The sequence below is a fragment of the Phacochoerus africanus genome, chromosome X (assembly GCF_016906955.1).
Source record: "Phacochoerus africanus isolate WHEZ1 chromosome X, ROS_Pafr_v1, whole genome shotgun sequence".
NCBI lineage: Eukaryota > Metazoa > Chordata > Mammalia > Artiodactyla > Suidae > Phacochoerus > Phacochoerus africanus.
In genome coordinates this window covers 81,315,813-81,340,537 of record NC_062560.1, presented here as the reverse complement: position 1 = coordinate 81,340,537, position 24,725 = coordinate 81,315,813, and positions in this window count along the sequence as shown.

The window sequence follows — 24,725 nt, the reverse complement described above, 5'->3', positions numbered from 1 at the left end:
ATTTAGGTTGTTTGCACATCTTGCATATTGAGAATAATGCTGCAATGAACATGGGAATGCAGATATCTCTTCAAAATCCTGATTTTAATCCCTTTGGATATATAATCAGAAGAGGATTGCTAGATCATATGATAGTTTTATTTTTAATTTTTGAAGAACTTCTACACTATTTTATAACATGGCTGCACAATTCCACATTCCTACCAAATAGGTATGAGTTCCAATTTACCCACATCTTTGACACTTGTTATTCTTTTTTTTTCTTTTTAATAATAGTAGTCCTAACAGGTGTGAGGTAATATCTCATTGTGGTCTTGATTTTCAGTTCCTTGCTGATTAGTGATGTTTAGAATCTTTTCATATAGAATCTGGTGGTCACTTGAATTTTCTTTTTGGATAAATGTCTAGTTAAGTAACTTGCCCGTTTTTTAAAATCAAGTTATTTAGTTTTTTGCTATTGAGTCATAAGAGATTCTTATATATTTTGGAAATTAACTCCTTACTTATAGGGTTTGCAAATATTTTCTTCATTTCATTTTAAATGTTTTCTCCCATTTCACTCTGTTGTTTCTTTTGCTGGACAGAAGCTTTTTAGTTTGATGTAGTCCAGCTTGTCAGTTTAGGTTTTGTTGCCTGTACTTTTGGTGGAAAATCCAAGGAATCATTGTCAAAGCCAATGTCTCCCTCAAGGGCTTTATAATTTCATGTTTTATGTTTGTCTTTAATCCATTTTGATTTGATTTTTGTTAAAACATCCATACTATCCAAAGGACTTTATGGATTCAATGCACTCTATCAAAAGCTCAACTGCATCATTTACAAAGGGATTCTTAGGGCTGTGGAGCTACTCTGTATGATACCATAATAGTAGATACATATCATTATACATTTGTCCATACCCATAGAATGTACGATACCAAGAGTGAATCATAATGCAAACTATGGACCTTGGGTGAATATGGTTAGTCAATGTAGGTTCACAATTGAAACAAATTTACCACTCTGGTCTGGAATCTTGATAATGGGAGAGTCTATGTATGTGTGGAGGTGAGAGCTATGTGGGAAATCTTGTTACCTTCCTCTCAGTTTTGCTGTGAACTTAAATTGCTCTAAGAAAAATAAAGTATTTAAAAACACATGCTCCCTCCACTAAAAAAAAAAAATTAGAAAGAATTATGATAAGGATTATTCTAACATTTCTTGTACTAGAAAGTCTCAACACTTTCTACTTCTCAGAACCTCCATCTTCTGGTGCCAAAGTTCCCAGGGAAAAATATACCCCCATAACATGCTCCTGGAAATAAAGCGCCTCCATAGGCAAAATTTTCTGTCTTAAGATACAAAACTTGGCAGATAGATGGTGCAAGTGACTGTTTTGAGCATACATTTGGGCAGTTTTTGTGTATCCATCATTTTTTTTCCAGTCACACCTCCTGAGATATTCTTAAATGTTCTGACTTAGTTCTTAGTTACCTATTTGTGGCTATGACAATGAAGGAAGATAACATTTATTTTATTTGCACATAGTCCCAATACTCCTTCTCAAAATTCCAATTGAGCCTTTGTGACAAAATGTATTAATAAACAAAGGAAAATAGTTTTAATTTATGAGACTCTGTCAAATACATTATTTTATCACACTATCTTAGAGTATACCTTAGAAATATAGGAAGTTCCAGTTGTGGCTCAGTGGAAACGAATCTGACTAGCATCCATGAGGACACAAGTTTGATCCCTGGCCTCACTCAGTGGCTTAAGGATCCAGCATTTCCATGAGCTGTGGTGTACATCACAGAGTCAGCTCAGACCCTGCATTGCTGTGGCTGTGGTGTAGGCCAGCAGCTGTAGCTCCAATTCGATCCTTAGCCCATAGGAAACTTACATATGCCATGAGTGCAGCCCTAAAAAGACAAAAGAAAGAAAAATATATATAGTATTGAATTTTGGAAGGTTTGGTTCAGAGTAGCCTAAATGGATTCAACCTTGGTTATAATCTAATCTGAACACCTCATTTACTATTGAGGAAACTGACAGCCAGAGAATTTAAATGACTTGTTCAGGGTGAATAGAATAGGCAGAGCCGTACTAGAACCTAAATGTTGTATTCTCTGTGTTTTTTCTGCTACTTCATACTTTAGATGTAATTTATGCTGTAAGAACTAATAACAATGTATGTAGAGATTCAAATATTAATATAATTGTGAAATCCACTGAGTTAGAATTACAGTATGAATTAAGACTTGCACAGCCAATGGGAAGTTAAACAGTAAATTTCAGGTGATATTACAAATTATTTTGTAATTAACCACATTATTCTTATTTTTCCTGTTTTACTTTTTGGTGCTAGGCAGGATAAGTAAGAGCTTTTTAAAAATCCATTTTATTTTTTCAAATATTTCCTTAGTGGTGATGATAGATCAGATTAAGAATAGGGCTCAAAAATTTTTGGATCATTTTTTTCCAACTTTTCCACTGGGATAAACTTTTAAAATAAACACCATCTGTACAGAATTCCCAGTGTGTTAACACTGTTACATTACAGATTTTTTGAAACCTTTGTTAAACTTTATTTATGAAATGTCTGTGACATGTTAACACTATTTTCTGGATTACTGGGAAATATGAATATATGCCTAATTACAGTTTAAAATGAGATCATTTTGTGTTTGATAATTGAGTATATGTCCAATCAAATAAGTATAATGTCATACACATATGTCAAAAGATAGGATGCAACATTCTGAATATACATGCATAAGAGTAGTGACAAGAAATTATAAAATTATAAAATCCCACTTTTTGGAAATATTCTTCTTTCAGGAAAAGATATATACATTATCATATACTATATGTAATGTTACCATGTACCTTATTTTTGGTTTTTCTCATTAAGATAGACTAAGCAATCCTTTGAGGACCTATCATTCTGAGCATGAAGTATGGTTCACTCTGAAAATAGTGTACATTAGACTAAATTATCTGACTGTAGGGCATAACCAGAAGTTGGATTTTAAAAATGGAACTTTGGTATTATCATGTCATATTATTTATTTTCAGCTAAAAGTTAAGAAAAATGAATTGAGTTCAAGAGTTAAGAGAGGGTTTCCTGTAATTGGAAGTGCTTAGATAAGTTAGTCAACCGGTCCCTTATGATTATCTATCTTATAGTAAATTCCCAAGACTTCTATGCTTAAGCTTATTGATTGCCTCAAAAGAAAGGTACTTTATACATTTAAGGTATTAGTCATTATTCTAAAACCTACTGAAAATGAATGAATAGGATAACCTTGCTTACCGACTTGTGCAAATTACCTAAAATTCATTTGCTCTGGAGTTATTTCAACTATTCTATCTTTGATCACATTTCTTATAGAATGACCTCAAAGTCAATTCAGATAATTATGAAAATGGATATATTAGCATCCTTTCATCCCTGTTACCTCTTTACACTGGACACTATATGCCTTTTATCTTTTGGAGATATTTGAGCAGAAGCTAAGTAGGCAATAACTAAGGACCAAATCATGAATAAATCCTGAGCATGAAGCTGATATTCTAAAGATATTTTTCAGCTAAAACTCGGCAGCCCTGATAAAGGATTAATATTAATGATGGTGAATAAAAGCAAAATATTAATTTTTTATAGGTACTGAGCCTTCTCTTTCCCCCATCAACCACAAATTTATGATAATAAAATGACTTTTTTACCTCTATTTTTAAATTGTCTTTATTTTTAGAGCAGTTTTAGGTTTAAAGAAAAATTAAGAAGAAAGTTTAGAGTGTTTCTTAATTATATCTGCAAGATAGTGGAATAGGAAGCCCTAGACCCTCCTTCTCTCCACAAACACACTAATTAAATAGCAATTCATGGAAAAATTCCCTTTGTGAGCTATCTAGGAACTAGTTGAGATTTCCCTAAACCATGGATGAGCATGAAACTATAAACACAAAGCATTAGGGAAAACTAGAAATATCTCTTGTCATAATCTCTACTCCTGATTTGATCAAGAGGAAACTCCTCAGCTGTGAGTTTCTCACTGGGGAGAAAAAGAAGTGAATTACATGTTCAATGCCCCAACTTTCCCAGGGTCAACCGAGAGAAATGGCTTCTATCTTGTCTGTCTCAGAACACTGAGGAGGTCCTGCATAATGTAGTCACATGGAACAAATGAGAACAGAGATAGCAGTTTGAGTTGGCAGTCACCATAGCTCTATAGGCCCTCCCTGTAGCTTAGCACAGATTGAGCAGACAAAAACTCAGCTCCCAGCTCCCAGCTCCTAGCTTCTCCCCATGGAGAAAAAAAAAAAGTGGACCACACATTAAATGCCCCAGTCTTTGTGGAGGCTACTCATAGGGCTGTCTTCTATCTACACTATCTCAAAAACATGATGGTACCTGGCATAATACAGCTGACTGAGGGCCAATGAGAAATAATGTAGCAGTTTGGCATAACATAGCATCATAGCCTACTTCCTAATTTATCATGGAGAAAATAGACTAAAAGCCCAGCTCACTCTTTCTCCATGAGAAAGAGTTAGACCACAGGTCCAGCATCCTAGCTTTTATGAGAGCTACACAGAGGACTGGCTCTTGTCTAGCCTATATTAGAGCACTGAAGGATACACCATAATCTAGCTGTCTGGGGCCAGTGAGAACAGAGAAAGCAATTTAATCTAATATTCAGCAAGTGACCATAGCCATTCCTCCCAGCTCAATGCAAAGAAAATAGGAAAAACAGACAAAAAACTAAATTCCAGATTCTCCCTGGGAAGAAAAGGAGTTGAATAGATCACCCAACAAACAATCCAACATATTTTGGGGATGCCTCGGGGAAATGGCTTTAGTTTCACTGGTCATGCAGTGTTGCTGGGACCCAGCATAGTCTAGATGCCTATTGGCTAAGAACAAATAATATAGGGTGATTGGTAAGGGTGCTCTCCTGTACAAGGCAGTATATGAGGAAAGGGAAAAGTGGCTGTTTTGTCTAATGTGCCGGCACCAACACATGGGAGTCAAGGGAGATGAGGAAATGGGGAAGTACATTCCAAACAATGGAACAAGATAAACCAGAAACCAACCCTAATGAAATGGAGACATTCAATTTACCTGAGATAAAATTCAAAACTGTCAAAGATGCTCACTGAGGTAAGGAGAACAATGTACGAACAAAGTGAGAATTTCAACAGATAGATAGGAAATTTTAAAAATACTAGACAGAATTCATAAAGCTGAAGAATAAAATGATTGAATTTGAAAAAGAGTAGTGGGATTAACAAAAATGCTGGATCAAGCACATCAAATAATAAGTGAATTTTAAGACAGGCCATTGGAAATTATACAGTCAGAGGAGCAAAAAGTAAAAGAATGAAAATGAATGTAGAGAGCTGAAGGAGCGTGTGGAACTAATATACACATTATAAAAGTCTCAGAAAGAAAAAGAAAAAGGACCAGAAAGGGTATTCAAAGAAATGATGACAACAACCACGTGAGATTTATCCCAGGTATGTATGCATGGATCAACATTCAAAAATCAATTAATGCAAGCAAATATCAACAGAGTAAAGAAAAACTATATAATTATATCAATAGATGTAGAAATAGTATTTGGCAAAACCTAACACCCATTCATGATTAAAGAAAAAAAAACTCTCAGCAAAATAGGAATAGAGGGAAACTTCCTCAACTTAATAAAGATTGTATACAGAAAACCTATAATTAAAATTATGTTGAATGGTGGTAAACTTGAAGATTTTCCACCAAGAACAGGAACAAGGCAAGGATGTCTCCTTTACCATTGTTTTTCAACATCATACAGGAATATCTTACTAACATAAGAGGAAAATAAAAGGATATTAAAAGTATATGTACTGTAAAGGAAGAAATAAAACTTCCTTTGTTAATAGGTGACATTATAGTATATCTAGAAAATCTGAAAGAATTTTTTGAAAAAAAGCATTGAAATAAGTGATTATACCAAGTATGCACAAAACAAAGTTAACATATAAATCTCATTAACTTTCTTATATTGTAGCAATGAACAAGTGAGGTTTGATATTAAAATTAAAAAAAAGTTTACATTAACATCCTCAAAAATAAAATACCTGGGTATAAATTTAACCAAACATGTATCAGAATAATGCAAAGGAACTACAAATCTCTGAAGAAAGAAATCAAAAAACTAAAAAACAAAAAAAAAAACAAACAAAATAAAAACCAAGATTAAATGGTATGCTGTCTACAAGATATTCACTTTAATTTTTTAATGTAATTATTTATTTTCCCACTGTACAGCATGAGGACCAAGTTATACATACATGTAAACAATTTTTCCTCCGATTGTTGTGTTGCACTGTAAGTGTCTAGACATAGTTCTCAGTGCTACACAGCAGGATCATATTGTAAATCCATTCCAAGAGCAATAGTTTGAATCCCTTAACCCCAAGATCCCAATCCACCACATTCCCTCCCCCTCCTCCTGGGCAACTGCGTGTCTATTCTCCAAGTCCATGAGTTTCTTTTCTGTGGGAAGGTTCATTTGTGCCATATATTAGATTCCAGATATAATTGATATCATATGGTATTTGTCTTTCTCTTTCTGACTTATTTCACTCAGTGTGAGAGTCTCTAGTTCCATCCATGTTGCTGCAAATGGTATTATGTCATTCTTTCTTATGGCTGAGTAGTATTCCATTGTGTATATATACCACATCTTCCTAATCCAATCATCTATCAGTGGATATTTGGGTTGTTTCCATGTCTTGACTATTGTGAATAGAGCTGCAATGAACATGTGCATGCATGTGTCTTTTTTAGGGAAAGTTTTGTCTGGATATATGCCCAAGAGTGGGGTTGCTGGGTCATGTGGTAGTTCTATGTATAGATTTCTAAGGTACCTCCATACTGTTCTCCATAGTGGCTGTACCAGTTTACATTCCCACCAACAGAGCAGGAGGGTTCCCTTTTCTCCACACCCGCTCCAGCATTTGTTATTTGTAGACTTATTAATGATGGCCATTCTGAGTGGTGTGAGGTGGTATCTCATGGTAGTTTTGATTGGCATTTCTCTAATAATTAGGGATGTTGAGCATTGTTTCAAGTGCTTGTTGGCCATCTGTAAGTCTTCCTTGGAGAAATGTCTATTCAGGTCTTTTGCACATTTTTCCATTGGGTTATTGGCTTTTTGCTATTGAGTTGAATCAATTGCTTATATATTGTAGAGATTAAGCCCTTGTCTGTTGTATCGTTTGAAACTATTTTCTCTCATTCTGTAGGTTGTCTTTTTGGGGTTTTTTTTTTTTTTGGTTTCCTTTGCTGTGCAAAAGCTTGTCAGTTTGATTAGAGCCCATTGGTTTGTTTTTGTTTTTACTTTTGTTGCTTTGGGAGACTGACCTGAGAAAATGTTCATAAGGTTGATGTCAGAGAATGTTTTGCCTATGTTTTCTTCGAGGAGTTTGATGATGTCTTGGCTTATATTTAAGTCTTTCAGCCATTTTGAGTTTATTTTGGTGCATGGTGTGAGCGTGCGTTCTAGTTTCATGGATTTGCATGCAGCTGTCCAGGTTTCCCAGGAATTCTCGCTGAATAGGCTTTCTTTTTTGCATTTTGTGTTCTTGACTCCTTTGTCAAATATTAGTTGACTATATGTGTCTGGGTTCATTTCTGGATTCTCTATTCTGTTCCATTGGTCTCTATGTCTGTTTTGGTACCAGTACACACTGTCTTGATGACTATGGTTTTGTAATATCACTTGTATTCTGGAAGAGTTATGCCTCCTGCTTGGTTTTTGTTTCTCAGGATTGCTTTGGTAATTCTGGATCTTCTGTTGTTCCATATAAATGTTTGGATTTTTGTTCTAGTTCTGTGAAAAATGTGATGGGTAATTTGATAGGGATTGCACTGAATCTGTAGATTGCTTTGGGTAGTGTGGCCATTTTTACAATATTAATTTTTCCAACCCAGGAACATGGAATATCTTTTCATTTCTTTACATCTTCTTTAATTTACTTGATTAATGTTTTATACTTCTCAGCATATAAGCCCTTGATCTCCTTGGTCAGGTGTATTCCCAGGTATTTGATTTTTTGGAGTGCAATTTTAAAAGGTATTGTGTTTTTGTATTCCTTTTCTAAAGTTTCATTGTTAGTATACATAAATGCAACTGATTTATGAATGTTAATCTTATATCCTGCTACTTTGCTGAATTTGTGGATCAGTTCAAGTAGTTTTGGGGTTGAGTCCTTAGGGTTTTCTTTGTATAGTATCATGTCATCTGCAAACAGTGACAGTTTTACCTCTTCTCTTCCTGTTTGGATGCCTTTTATTTCTTTTGTTTTTTCTGATTGTTGTGGCTAGGACTTCCAAAACCATGTTGAAGAGCAGTGGTGAGAGTGGGCATCCCTGTCTTGTTCCATATTTAAGTGAGAAGGCTTTCAATTTTTCTCCATTGAGTATTATATTTTCTGTGTGTTTGTCATAAATTGCCTTGATTATGTTCAGGAATCTTCCCTCTATACCCACTTTGGCGAGTGTCTTGATCATGAGTGGATGTTGGACTTTGTCAAATGCTTTTTCTGCATCTATTGAGATGATCATGTGGTTTTTTGACCTTTCTTTTGTTAATGTGGTGTATGACATTGATTGATTTGTGTATGTTGAACCATCCCTGTGAACCTGGGATGAATCTCACCTGGTCATGGTGTATGATCTTTTTGATATGTTGTTGGATTTGGTTGGCTAGAATATTGTTGAGAATTTTTGCATCTGTATTCATCAAATAAATTGGCTGATAGTTTTCTTTTTTGGTGGTATCTTTGTCTGGTTTTGGAATTAGGGTGCTGGTGATGTCATAGAATTTAGGAGTATAGAATTTATTTCAAGTATCTTCTCTGACCACAATAGTATTTTCATACTATTCATACTAGAAATAAACCACAGGAAAAGAAATGAGAAAAACCTAATTGCATGGAGACTAAACAAGATGCTACTAAAAAACCAATGGGTCAATGAGGAAATCAAGAAGGAAATTAAAAAATACCTTGAGACAAATGATAATGAAGACACAACCTCTCAAAATCTATGGGATGCCACAAAAGCAGTGCTCAGAAAGAAATTCATAGCAATACAGGCCTTCTTCAAAAAAGAAGAAAAATCTCAAATTGATAACTTAACCCACCACCTAAATGAATTATATAAAGAAGAACAAAAAAACCCTAAAGTCAGTATAAGGAAGGAAATCATAAAGATCAAAGAGGAAATCAATAAAATAGAGATTCAAAAACCAGAAGAGAAAATTAATAAAACCAAGAGCTCGTTCTTTGAAAAGGTAAACAAAATTGACAAACCTCTGGCTAAACTCACTAAGAAGAGGAGAGAAAGAACCCTAACAAACCACAATGGATACTATAGAAATAGTAAACAGCATAAGAGAATACTATGAACAACTGTATGCCAACAAATTTGACAATCTGGAAGAAATAGACAACTTTTTGGAATCTTACAGCCTGCTGCAACTGAATCAAGAATAAATAGACCAACTGAACAGGCCAATCACTAGAAATGAAATTGAATACATCATAAAAACACTCCATGCAAATCCTCCTTAAATGTTTTTAAAAGGTTGAAGATATTCACTTTAGATTTACGAACACACAGACTGAAAATGAAGGGGTAGAAAAAAATTTAATACACAAATGTAAAGTAAAATAGAGTAGAGATAGAAATAGATTAAATAGATTTTAAGTGAAAAACTGTCTCAGGAAACAAAGAAGAACATTATACAATGATAAAAGTGTCAAATTACCTGAAAGGTATAACAGTTATAATATATATGGACCTAACATCAAATAACCTACATATATATATATCAGATACTGACAGGAGTCAAGGCAGAAAAAAAAACAGCAGTAAAATAGTAGGATAAGACTTCAATAACTCACTTTAAATAGTGAACCTAAATATAAGACCTAAAACTCTAAGTCTTTAAGAAGAAAATATAAGGCAAAACTTTTATGACATTGAATTTGGCAAGATTTTCTGGGTATTATAACAAAGTATAGACCAAAATAAATAGACTGAGCTTAATTTATAAATTTTAAAATTCTACATCAAAAGAATTTATCAAAAGAGTAAAGGCAACCCAGGAATTACAGTTTCTGGTCCCACATGTAGGGAGTTCGGAATTCACTACTCTGTCCTAAAAACAAGTGAAAAGATGAACAGACTTAAAAACCAACAGCATTTATTGATCTTTCAGAGAATGGAGGACAATGGCCCTCACGACTGAAGAGACAAAGAGACAAATACAGAGTCACAGCTTACCAGAGAAGAGACCCACAAATAGGAACCACTGAAGAAATCCATTCCAGAGTAGTTTTCACCTGAACTGTAATTTGTAACCGACAATTTTCTGGAGGCTCAGTGTGGACCTTTCTTAGAGTTAAAAATTAGAGGAAAACCCGCTCATGAGGCAGCCTGTACAATACTATGCAATTTTCCTCCCAGAGCATGACCAGATTTCCATAGTAAATGTCACTGAAAAATGCCCTCACACTACTAGAGAAAGGAGGGGGAAAATAATTTAAAATATGGTATGTGAGTTCCCATAATGGCACAGTGGAAATGAATCCAAGAAGGAACCATGAGTTGTGCATTCAATCCCTGTCCTAACTCAGTGAGTTAAGGATCTGGCATTGCCTTGAGCTATAGTGTTGGTCACAGATGTGGCTCAGATCTTGCTTTCTGTGGCTGTGCCATAAGCTGGCAGCTATAGCTCCAATTAGACCCCTAGCCTGGGAACCTCCATATGCCACAGGTGTGGCCCTAAAAAAGCAACAAAAATAAAAATAAAATAAAATATGGCATAACACACGGTTCTTCTTAATAATATTTGACCCCAGGGGAATTTTCTTAACCAGAGACATATCTTTTGGGATATTTGCAAAGTTTAACTGACCCAAATGAGGGGGTTTGTGTAACTTTAGCCAGCACCTGGGCTTGCATATGGGAGAACTCTCTAGTCATGTTAATGTCTCACCTAACTGAGAAGAAAAATAAAAGAGAGAAACTCTTATAAGGCTTATAGTACAGAGGCATAGGATCACTGAATGACTGAGACCTAAGCATAGGATCATAGACTACTTCATCTCCCCTTACACACCAATACATTACTAAGGTCTATTTATAGCAGTTCTTTTTACCCAGTGCATTATGTTGAGCTATCAAGAAAAAATTGCAAGGTGTACAGAAAGATAAAAACCACAATTTGAAGAGATATATCTAGCATCAGAACCAGACATATCAGGATACTGGATTATCAGACAGGGAACTTACAAAAAATATGATTAATATTCAACACAGTCTAATGGATAAAGTATCCATTATGTAAGAACAGAAGGGTAATGCAAGAAAAAATATAGAAATCCCAAGAAAGTATCAAAAATAAATATTAGAGATAAAAGCAGTGTAACAGAAATAAAGAACCTCTTCATTGATCCATTAGTAGACTTAGCACTAGAGGATAGAATCTCGGCAGTAGAGGATATACAAAAAAATAAATCCTGGGAGTTCCCATCATGGCTCAGTGGTTAACAAATCTGACTAGGAACCATGAGGTTGCAGGTTCAGTCCCTGGCCTTTCTCAGTGGGTCAAGGATCCAGCGTTGCCATGAGCTGTGTGTAGGTCACAGAGGCAGCTCGGATCCTTCGTTGCTGTGTCTATGGTGTAGGCTGGTGGCTACAGCTCCGATTGGGCCCCTAGCCTGGGAACCTCCATATGCCACAGGTGCAGCCCTAGAAAGACAAAAAGACCAAAAAAAAAATCTGAAATCTGAAAAACAAAGAAGACAAATACTGAAAAAAAAAAAACAAAACACAATATCTAAGGTCTGCGTAATAACTACAAAATGTGTAATACACACAGTGGGACTACTAGAAGGAGAAGAAAGATTAAGAAACAGAAGAATATTTCAAGTATAATGACTCAGCATTATCCCAAATTAATGTTAGACACCAAAGCAAAGGTGCTTGAAGTTCAGAGAACATCAAGGAGGAATCTTCATCTAGTTATATCATTTTGAAACAACAAAAAATCAAAGGTAAAGAAAAAGTCACTTAAGAAGCCAGAGGAAAAAACACCTTCCCTATAGAAGAAAAAAAGATCATATTTATATCTGATTTATCTTCAGAAACTATGCAAGCAAGAAGACAGTAAGTGAAATATTTGAAGTGTTGAGAGAAATAAACCACCACCTTAGAATTCTGTATCCTGTGAAATTATCCTTCAAAAATAAAAGGCAAATACTTTCCTGGACAAATAAATATTGAAGTAATTTGTTATCAGTAGTCCAACTTTGGAAGAAATGTTAAAGTTCTTTAGATAGAAACAAAAAAAAGTTGTTAGGAACTTGGATCTATATAAAATAAAGAGAATTAAAGAAGGACCAAATGAAGGTAAAATCAATTTTTTAAAAATTTTCCTTATTCTTTCTTTTTTTTCATGGTGTATGCCACAGCCAAAGCAACACGGGATCTGAGCTGCGTCTGTGACCTACACCACAGCTCATGACAATGACAGATCCTTAATCCACTGAGTGGGGCCAGGGATCAAACCTGCATCCTCATGGATACTAGTCAGGTTCATTTCTGCTGAGCCACAATGGGAACTTCCTTTTTCTTATTCTTAATAGACCTAACTGATAACAGTTTATTCAAATAATAATAGAAACAATATATTATTGTTGTGCTTACACTATGATTATGTATGCTTTTATATATAAGTAAAATTAATGACATAAATGATACCAGGGATGAGAGGGTAGAATTAGGATTATTTGTTATTATAAGGTACTCATACCACTTATGGAATGACATAGTGTTATCTGAAAATAGATTTAGAAGAGCTGTAAATGTGTATTTCAAACATGAGGGCAACCACCAAAAAAAGCAAAAAAAAAAAAAAGAAGAATTAAAACTGTAATGCTAGAAAGTGGAGCTTACAAAATATTCAGCTTTAATGACAAAAGACAGAAAAAAAGTGGAATATAAAAATAGAAACAAAGAACAAGGACAACAAAGACAAATGAATATAATAAATATTAATTTAACTACATCTATACTCACTTTAAATGTGAATGGTATAAATGTACCAATTAAGGCAGAGACTGTTAGAGTGGTTCAAAAAGTAAGAACTAAAAGAAACCCACTTAAAAAAAATAAAAAAATAAAAGAAACCCACTTTAAATATGAAGACATTTATATATTAAAAGCAAATGGATGGAAAAAATATACCATGCTAAGACCAATCAAAAGAAAGAAGATGTAGCTATATTAATTTCATACAGAGCAGGCTTCTAAATAAGGAAAGCTGTCAGGGATAAAGAAGGACATTACATAATATTAAAGGCATTGCTTTTTTTAATTGGACATAATAATTCTTAATGTGTATGCACCTAACCACAGTGCATGAAACTAGGTGAGGCAAAAACTTAGAACTTCTAGGAGAAATGCATGAATCTGCTGTAATAGTTGGAGATCTCAACATACCTCTATTAGAATTAAATAGATCCTGCACAAAATTTAACTCAAAATAGATCAGAGACCAAAATATAAAAATGCAAAACTATTAAACTCATAGATGATAATATAGAAGAAAATCTTAGATGAACTTTAGTATGGCAATGACTTTTTAGATATACAACACTAAAAGCACAAACCATGAACGAAATAATAAACTGGCTTTCACTAAAATTAAAAACTTCTGGAGTTCCTGTCGTGGTGCAGTGGTTAACGAATCCGACTAGGAACCATGAGGTTGTGGGTTCGGTCCCTGCCCTTGCTCAGTGGGTTAACGATCCGGCGTTGCCGTAAGCTGTGGTGTAGGTTGCAGACGCGGCTCGGATCCCGCGTTGCTGTGGCTCTGGCATACGCAGGTGGCTACAGCTCCGATTGGACCCCTAGCCTGGGAACCTCCATATGCCGCAGGAGCGGCCCAAGAAATAGCAACAACAACAACAACAACAACTACAACAACAAAAGACAAAAAGACAAAAACAAAAACAAAAACAAAACAAAACAAAAAACTTCTGCTCCGTGAAAGACAAGGTTTAGAGAACAAGAAGACACCAGAAGCTGAGAGAAAACACTTGAAAAAGACATATCTGATAAAGAACTGTTATCCAAAATATACAAAGAAATCTTAAAACTCAACAGTAAGAAAACAATGTGATTTAAAAATAGGCTAAAAACCTTAATAGGCACTCCACTGGAGAAGATAAACAGATGGAAAATAAGCATACAAAAACATTCTAAGAGCATATATCATAAGGGAAGTGCAAATCAAAACGAGATACCACTATATACCAATGAAAAATGTTAAATCCCAAATGCTGGGAGGATATAGAATAGTATGGATTCTCATTCACTGTTGCTGAGAATGCAAAATGGTACTGTCTCTTTGGAAGACAGTTTGGTGATTTCTTACAGAACTAAAATAATCATACCATATAATCCAGCAATCATGCTCCATGTAATTTACTCAAAGGATTTGAAAATTTATGTCCACAGAAAAACCTACACATCCACATTTACAGAAGCTTTATTCACAGATGCCAAGTCTTAGAGGTACCCAAGACATACTTCAGTAGATGAATAGATAAATAAACTGTGATACATCCAGATGATGGAATATTATTCAGTGCTAAAATAAATGAGCTATCAACTCATAAAAAAAAAAACATTGAGGAACCTTAAATTTATATTACAAAATAAAAGCAGACAAACTGATAGGGCTACCTAGTGTATTATTTCAACTATATGACATTCTATAAGAGGAAAAAAAACTATGGCGAGAATAAAAACATTAGTTTTTATCAGGGAGTGAGGGTGGCAGGATAAATAAGTGGAGTATAGAGGACTTTTAGGGGAATGAAAAACTCTGTATGACACCATTATGGTGGATAATATGTTATTATAAATTTATCCAAACCCATAGAATGTATACTACCTGAGTGAACCCTAATGTAAACTATGGACTTTGGGTGAATATGGTTGGTCAATGTAGGTCCCTCAATTGTAATAAATGTACAATTCTGGTTGGGGATGTTGATAATAGGATCATGTGTAGAGGCATGGAGCATACAGGAACTCTCTGTATCTTCCCCTTAAATATTGCTTTGAGTCTAAAACTTCTCTAAAAATAGTCTTAATAAAAAAGACAACCCATGGAATAAGAGAAAGTACTTGCAATTCATACATCTAAGATGTTAATCTCCAGAATATATAGATGACTCTTAAAACTCAACATGAAACAAAAAATTAATTTGATTTTTAACATGGGCAAATGAATAGAAATTTTTTTCCAAAGATAATATGTAAATGGCCAATAAGTTCATGAGAAGATACACAATATCACTAAACATTAGGGAAATGAAAACCAAGATTATAATGAAATACTACACTATTCACAATAGGAGGGCTATTGTCAAAAATTAAAAACAGAAAATAACAAGGATTGGCAAGGATGTGGAAAATTGGGAAACTTGTGCCTTGTTAGAGAGAATGTAAAATAGTGTAACTGCTGCAGGAAAAAAAGTATGAGACTTCCTCAAAAACAAAAAATACGATTACCCTATTATCACCCAATTCTGCTGAGTATACATTTCAAAAGAAATGAAATAAGAATCTCAAAATATTTGTACACCCATGTTTATAGATGCATTATTCAAAATAGCTGAAATGTGGAAGCAATATAAGTGTTCGTGGATGAATGAATATATAAGTAAAAGGTGCTATATGGAATATTATTCAACTTTGCAAAGGAAGGAAATGTTGACACATGATCAACATGTATAAAACTTAAGAACGTATGCTAAGTGAGACAAGCAACTTATCAGACAAATAGTGTATGGTTCTGCTATTATGAGGTATTTAGATGAGAAAAATCATAGGGAATGAAAATGGAATAATGGTTTCCATGGTGTGGGGGTATGAGATCAGAAATTATTTTTAATGAGTATAGATTTTCAGTGTTGCAAGATGAATCATTTTTTGAAAATGGTTATGGTTTCACAACAATATAACCTACATGATACCACTGAACCTATACACTTAAAATGGTAAAGGTAATAAATTTTATGTTATGGGCATTTTAGCACAATTAAAAGTTGAAAACCCATAAATTGTAAATAAAGACATTAGAAAAGTAAAAGAAAAAATGGCCAATCACCACTAGCAGAAATGTTCTGCAAGAAACCCTAAGGGAGTTGTTCAGGATCAATTGAAAATACACTCAACAGAAATCAGTATCTACACAAAGAAATAAAGAGCACCAGTAAAGATAACTACACAGGTAAATATAAAAGACAGTATAAATGCATATCCAACTATTTTCTTCTATATGATTTAAAAAGACAAATTCATTAATCAGTAATGAGAAAACTGTTTATGGGTTTATTTATAAGATTCATTTTGTGAAAATAAAGCAAAAATGAGGGCATAAGGAATGTAGCTACATTGGATCAAATATTCTGCATACTACTTTTTGTCATTTTAAGGCCACACCCGTGGCATATGAAGGTCCCCAGGCTAGAGGTCCAATCAGAGCTGGAGCCGCTGGCCTACACCAGAGCCACAGCAACGTGGGATTCAAGCCGCATCTTCAACCTACACCATAGCTCACAGCTACACTGGATCCTTAACCTACTGAGCAAGGCCAGGGATTGAACCTGAATCCTCATGGATTGTGTTCGCTAACCTCTGAGCCATGATGAGAATTCCCTCTGCATACTATGGAAATTAATTTATTATTAATATTAACTGTTTTAAATTAAGGTAGTAATTATAATCCCAATAGCAACTAGTAAAGATAATTCAGTATATTAAAATGAACTACCAGGTACACTGGAAAATGTATTTTAAGACCAAAAGGATAGTAATGGAAAAAAATGGATGAAGAAAACTATAAGATACATAGAAAACAAAGTAACAAAGTGGTGAACATAGCTTAAATTTTCCGTAATAACATTATCTATATCCCAATCAAAAAACTGATATTGGCAGACCAACTAAATAGCATGATTCAATTACATGCTGTCTTTAAGAGACAGACTTTACATTCAAGACATAAAACATGTTGAAAGAAATAAGAATGGTAAAAGATAAATCATGCAAAATTTAACCAGAAAAAATCTAGAATGCCTATATTAATAGAAGACAAATTGAACATTAAGAAAAATGTCACTAGAGACAAAAAGAACATTTCATGATGATAAAATGATCTATCCATCAAGAAGATATATAAACAAGTAATATCAAGAGTTTCACAATATATTAAATGAAACCTGAAAAAATCTGAAAGGAAAACAGGCAATTTAACAAAAATAAGTGAAGAATTTAATACCACTTCCAATAATGGATAGAACAAATAGATAGCCAATCTACAAAGGAATGAAAGACCTAAAATATCATGAACCAAATAGAACTAACATACATGCATAAAACAGTCCATTCAACAAAAGCAGAATATTTTTTCTTCTGCAGTGTAGTAGGTACATTCTCCAAGACAGACCATTTTAGAGCAGAGCAGGTCTCAAAATATGTAAAGGGATTTAAATCAAACAATTGAATTAAAATAGAAGCCAACAATAGAAAAAGAGATCAGGTTCAAGATACTGACAAAGGAGGATCTTGAACTTACCTCCAGAGCAACACCAGATCTGAGCTGCGTCTGTGACCTACACCACAGCTCAGAGCAGTGCTGGATCCTTAACCCACTGAGGAAGGACAGGGATCGAACCCACATCCTCATGGATGCTGGTTGTATTTGTTTCCACTGCACCACGACGGGAATTCCCTGACTTTCCTTTTTTTAATGTGGTGTATAACGTTGATTGATTTGCGTATCTTAAACCATCCTTGTGAACCTGGGATGAATCCCACTTGGTCGTGGTGTATGGTCTTTTTCATATGTTATTGAATTTGTTGGCTAAAATTTTGTTGAGAATTTTTTGCGTCTATATTCATGACAGATATTGGCCTAGAATTTTCTTTTTTGGGATTATCTTTGTCTGGTTTTGGTATTAGAGTGGGTGGCTTCATAAAATGACTTTGGGAGTATTCCTTCTCCAACATTCTGGAAAAGTTAAGGAAGGGTATAAAGTTCTTTGCATGTTTGGTAGAATTTGCATGTAAAGCCATTGGTCCTGGACTTTTGTTTATAGGGGGTGTTTTTATGACATATTCATTTTCATTTCTAGTAATTGGTCTGTTCAGTTGATCTATTCCATCTTGATTCAGTTTTAGCAGGCTGTAAGTCTCCAGAAAGTTCTTCATTACTTCTAGGTTGTCAAATTTGTTGGCATATAATTGTTCATAGTATTCTCTTAAGGTTTTTCATATTTCTACAGTATCCATTGAGATTTCTCCTTTTTCATTTCTTATTTTGTTTCATTTGAGTTCTTTCTCTCTTCTTCGTGGTGAGTCTGGCCAGATGTTTGTCAATCGTGTTTACCTTTTCAAAGAATCAGCTGTTAGTTTTATTGATTTTTTTCTATTGTTTTTGTATCTCTATTTTATTGATTTCCTCTTTGATCTTTATGATTTCCTTCCTTATGCTGACTTTAAGTTTTTTTGTTCTTCTTTTTCTAATTCTTTAGGTGGTGAGCTAAGTTGTCAATTTGAGATTTTTCTTCTTTTTTGAGGAAGGCCTGTATCACTATGAACTTTCCTCTAAGCACTGCTTTTGTGGCATCCCATAGATTTTGAATGGCTGTGTCTCCATTATCATTTGTCTTGAGGTAGTTTTTATTTTCATTCTTGATTTCCTCATTGGCCCATTTGTTTTCAGTAGCATGTTGTTTAGTCTCCATGTAGTCAGTTTTTCCTCAGTTCTTTTCCTGTGGTTGATTTCTACTTTCAAGATACTGTGGTCAGAGAAGATACTTGAAATAATTTCTATACTTTTAAATTTGTTGAGGTTAGTTTTGTGCCCCAGTATGTGGTCAATCCTTGAGAATATTCCATGTGCACTTGAAAAGAATTAATATCATAAAAATGGCCATACTACCCAAACCATTTTACAGATTCAATGCAATCAGTATCAAATTACCCATGCCACTTTTCACAGAACTACAACAAACAATCCAAAAATTTATATGGAATCAACCTAAATGTCTATTGAAAAATGAATGGATTATCTAGTGATATTAATTTCTGTGACATTTCTAAAATGGCCTCATTGAAAACCCATGCATATAAAATCATAATATAATAGAAAATACAAAAGCACTACATTGCTTTTAGAATGAAGCAGTGGCCAAATTTGTTAAAAGTGACTTTGTAACATGTCAGCATATGTATTTCAATATTTGATGGATAAAAAATATACATAAAATATGGAGTTCCCATCGTGGCTCAGTGGTTAACTAATCCAACTAGGAACGATGACGTTGCAGGTTTGATCCCTGGCCTTGCTCAGGGGGTTAAGGATCTGGCATTGCCATGAACTTTGGTGTAGGTCACAGACGTGGCTCAGATCCTGTGTTGTTGTGGCTCTGGCGTAGCTGGTGTCTACAGCTCCCATTCGACCCCTAGCCTGGGAATCTCCATATGCCACAGGTGTGGCTCTCAAAAGACAAAAAGTAAATAAATAAATAAATAAATAAATAAGTAAATAAATAAATAAATAAAAATTAAAAGGAAATATAGATAAAATATGGATAAAAACATATTTAAAGATGTTGTCAGTTCTTTTGGGGAGGGGGACATCATGCTTGAATGCTCCTATCATAAACTGATTACTAGATATTATGAAAAAAGATTTTATTCAGTCTTCCACTTATCAGAATATAAGCCAACTTCTCATAATCCTACACCATGAAATACAGACTCCACTAGTCTTTGCATTTGTAGAGTGTTCAAGTCACTGGTGAGGAGTCATGCAATAGAGATCTGAGGGTATCTTCTCGGGATAAGTTGGTTAATTTTTTGTTAATGATATACTGAGCCTTTTTTCTTATTAACCCTTATGTGTACTGTGGCTTTATAATCATACCATGATTAGGGTATTAGTGTTTTAAAATACAGAATCTAGACAAATTGAATTAATGATACTATATTTTTCCTCTTAACTTCCTACAAAATTTGCAACTTTTGTTTCATGAGTTTTTAAAAACAGGCAACCAACATTCTATATTCTTTATATTCTTTAAATATAAAGAAAAAATATGGGATAATAATATTTTATGAGAATCAGCATCTGTTGTATGCCAAGATTTGTATTTGTTATAAAAAGTAACTTAGTTAATCCTCAAAATAACTTCGTGAAATAGGTGTTACAGAATACATTACACAGAAGAGGAAACTTGGTGTCATAAAATTTAATAGAGTCTGATATCATATAGCTAACAAGTGGTGGTACCAAGATCAGACTCAGGCTTGTATGATTCCAGAGATGATTCCCTTTTTTACTATACCATCTCACATTTAGAGGTACTATACTTTAAATATTAATGAAGTAAATCACTTATCTTTCTTAGGATGCTATTAAGTGTGCTGGGGGCACTGTGAGCAAGTGCTACAATTTTATTCCTTTTTAATTCTTGCTGCTGTATGCTTCAGCTATTCTAGACAAAATTTAATCAAATTATTTTTTTGTCTCAATAGGAATCAAGATTATAGAAGGATAAATATTTCTATAGAGTGTCCAGCCCCTCTATAATCTATCTCAGGTTCAGTTTGGGATTGGAGGGGGACAATGTAAGCTTATGCAGAGATGCACCTGTGATGTATACTCGTTCCCTGGTAACTCTCTTGTGAGCCTACTACCAACCCAACAGCAACTCATTCCCCTCTAACTAACTAGGTATACATTAATTTTCTGTAAATTGAAAAAATCATTTTTTTAAAATCACCTGAATCATCTGATGAAAAACATCTTACCTTGTTTTGTTTACTATTCTTTAAATATATCACCTTCTAGTAAAGGTTGAGATACCATTGAAAACTGTATATGAGTGGTGACTCCATTTTTAAGTAGTGGAGCTAAACAATTAAATAATGACTTTATATCCTAAAAACTGGCTCTTTCTACTTACAAATGAATGTTTTAAGAGTCTTTTAAAATAATTTATGTCAGAGATTAATATGCTGAAAAGTTTTCATTCCATCTTGAAGCAAACTAGAGCAAAAGACCTAAAAATAGTACATGGGACCCCAATGCTTGTTACATAAGCTCCTTCTTTAAATAACCCTATAAATTTTTTAGTTGATTTTGACTTAAGTGTTCCTGTCATGGTAAGACATGTGTACCTTCTATGTCAGGAATTGACAATTTTTTTCTGTAAGGTCAGTAAATAGTTTTCATTTTCATGGGTCACATATAGTCTCTACTGAAACCTCACTACCTCCCCCCTCCTTCTCCTCCATCTTCTCATTCTTTTACTAACCCTTCAGTAATGTAAGAAAAACAACAGCACATTCTTAGCTAGTGACTCTTGCAAAAAACAGAATTTTTTTGCCTAGTGTGTGCATGGCTCTAAACTGATGACGTATCTTTATTTTCTTTGTAAAAATCATAAACTGGCTATACTCTTAGGAAAGGAATCATCCCCATGTCTAATTACTATAAGGAAAAACAGCTCAATCTCAATTATACCAAAATCAGAGTAACTGTTTAGAGTAAAAATTTCCTATTGTTCTAAAGAAGATTCTAAGCAAATGTACCTATTAAGTTGAGATTTTTAATTTTACTGTTTTCTCATTCTGGTAGTCTTTTGAAGGGTCAGCACTACTTAAAATCAGATATACTACAGGAGCAAAATGGGGGTTACTTTAGAGTTGTATTTTCCAGGAGTTAGGTTAAAATTTTTAGTCTAAGTTCTTCACTGAAGAACTTTGGGGTTTCAAGGGGAGCATTTGTTCACATAAATATAAGTAAAATTATGACCTATGTTATGATAAAGTCTCTCACCATCCCTATTTGACCTATCTCTAGCATTTTAAACTGGATTATTAAGTTATGCTTTTCACTAAACATCAGTCACTGTCCAGAGTTTGGTGTGGGTATAACAACTCATATTCCAGAGATAATTCATCTGACTTAGAATAGCAGTTTGCTAGAATCTCAAGATACATTTCTTATCATATAACACTCTTTGAAATATCTATCTTCTCGCTGCCTAACAATTAAAATTCCCACTTATTAGCTTTATTTCCCACCATTAACCCTCTTATGTCTTATGCTTATGCCATACCAAACTACCTATCAATCCCCAAATATATATTCTTTCTGCCTAAAATGTCCTTCCCCAATTTTTTCATATTAAGAAAAATGTCTACTTATTTTTATTTTTGTGGTATAATCTGACTGAACTAAATCTGGCATTTAAAATTGCTTAAGCGAAAAATGATAATCAGTGAAACTGTCCTAATGCATTCCAAAAACTTTAAAAAAGTAGATTTTAATGAAAGGGAATGTTTTATGTCAGTAGAGAACACTTGTCATAGACATGTATTATCTAGAGCATCTTTTTTATTGAAGTGTAGTTGATTTACAACATTAGATAAGTCAAGATGTGCAAACCTCTATGGTGGAGTGTTTTTACATAAATTCTTCTCGTAAAATAAATAATTTGAAATAAATAGTCTTCAAAAGTTAGGCACCATGGATAGAATATTTCATTCAAGTTTCATCTCATGAAATCACAGGAAGTGGGAATTAGGTAATCATGATCATTTATGTGAGAATGAAACATGTGCTAATATCATCAGTAGTTCTTAGGTAGAATACAGGATAATGTTATACTTTCCAGAAGTTTTCACATGCATATGAGTTTACAACAGAAATAAACTTGGGAGATTTTGCATAAGCATATATTAAATATAAATCCCATTATATTTTCTCACAAGGCCCTTTGCCACTCTTAAGCATCACAATTTATTTGTAGAAAGTGGTACTTTGAAAGTTCAATTTGAAGCTTCATTTTAAAGAAGGTTAAAAAGACCTTTGAGAAAGAACTGACTCACAATGTTGATTTATGTACAAGGGGTTTGTATCATTAGAACAGATATACTGGAGAATGTTACCAATAAACACAAATTTTTTTCCAAAGAAACTATAATCTCACAAGGGGAAGCTGATGCCATTCTATCTCTATATAACCACTAAGCCAATTTATTTAAAGCAAGAAACACCATTTTTAAAGGAGAAGTAAGCTCAAAGAAATTTAGCACATAATGTAGCAGATGATATTGAATTAGAGGACAATTTTATTTTATTTTATTTATTTATTTATTTATTTTTGTCTTTTTAGCTATTTCTTGGGCCGCTCCCGCGGCATATGGAGGTTCCCAGGCTAGGGGTCGAATCTGAACTGTAGCCACCGGCCTACGCCAGAGCCACAGCAACGCAGGATCCGAGCCGCGTCTGCAACCTACACCACAGCTCACGGCAATGCCGGATCGTGAACCCACTGAGCCAGGGCAGGGACCGAACCCGCAACCTCATGGTTCCTAGTCGGATTCGTTAACCACTGCGCCACTATGGGAACTCCTAGAGGACAATTTTAATCTAATGTCTAATGGTAACACAAGAAATAACAAAGGTATAAGTATCTTTGAATAAGGTATCTGGTGTAGCAAAATACAGGTGCACATTATATTACTTATTGGTTAAGTGATTGCATCAGTCATAGAGAAAAGGATGTTGTTAATGCCAAATGTTACTCTTTCCTGTGGCAATATTTTGATGGTTGCTTAACTTGAAATTCTGTAGTTATATGCAGCAGTCATTTAAGTAGATGTTAGGCCATAAACAATGTTTTTTCCATTTACAAGGTCTTTTGAAACAAGGTTGATTTATCCCTTGTCTACTTAACATTATCTACCAAAATAATTACTCATACAAGGAACTTAAGGTAAACATAAAGAATAGCTGTGCTCTGAAAATGTTAACATATTCAAAGAGTAAAGAAAAAGTTTTACTCACTTTACCCTTTAACATTTTAGCAACAGTATGTTTTTTAACCAAGGAAAACAATTACGGCTATAGAAAATTTAACCATTCACATTATATACTTTAGCATTATAAACTGTACCGTGTCCTTTATGGAAATAGGAGGAATATAAATTAAATTACGTTAAACTAAAAGTATGTAATTCACAAAGAAAATAGTAGCTTTTACTAGTAGAATTTATACATATTTAATTTGTGTCAGCTTTTAAAAAGTGATCAAATTTATACTTTCATTTTAACATGAAGTTATTATAAGCAGCTGTATTACTCTATTTTACAAATGAATCAAGGCACAGTCTTAATACTTTAGAGCTAAACACAGTTATTGTAGAGCTAAAATTCCAATTTGAACTTATGATGTTACAAGATCTTTTACATTTACATCATGCAAACATAATGATAGTAGAGATCAATATCTAATCATTGCATCCCTCAAAAGGTAGAGGATTAATTAATGACCAAGGCTGACAGATGGTCTATTAATGTCCTGATACGAATTTCTGTGAAAAATCCGTTGAACTTTAAAAAGATTTTGAAAAAGTGTCTTAAAACTAATTTTCCTTTTTCTTGGCATTAATCACTTTATTCTAAATGGAGAGCACTCTCGACATAATTGTAGGTGTTAATGATAAGACATTGACAATTAGAAATTGCATGGCATTGAAATAGGTGTGGAATTAGGAAACCTATAGCTTGACTGAGATCAGTTAAGAATCACCT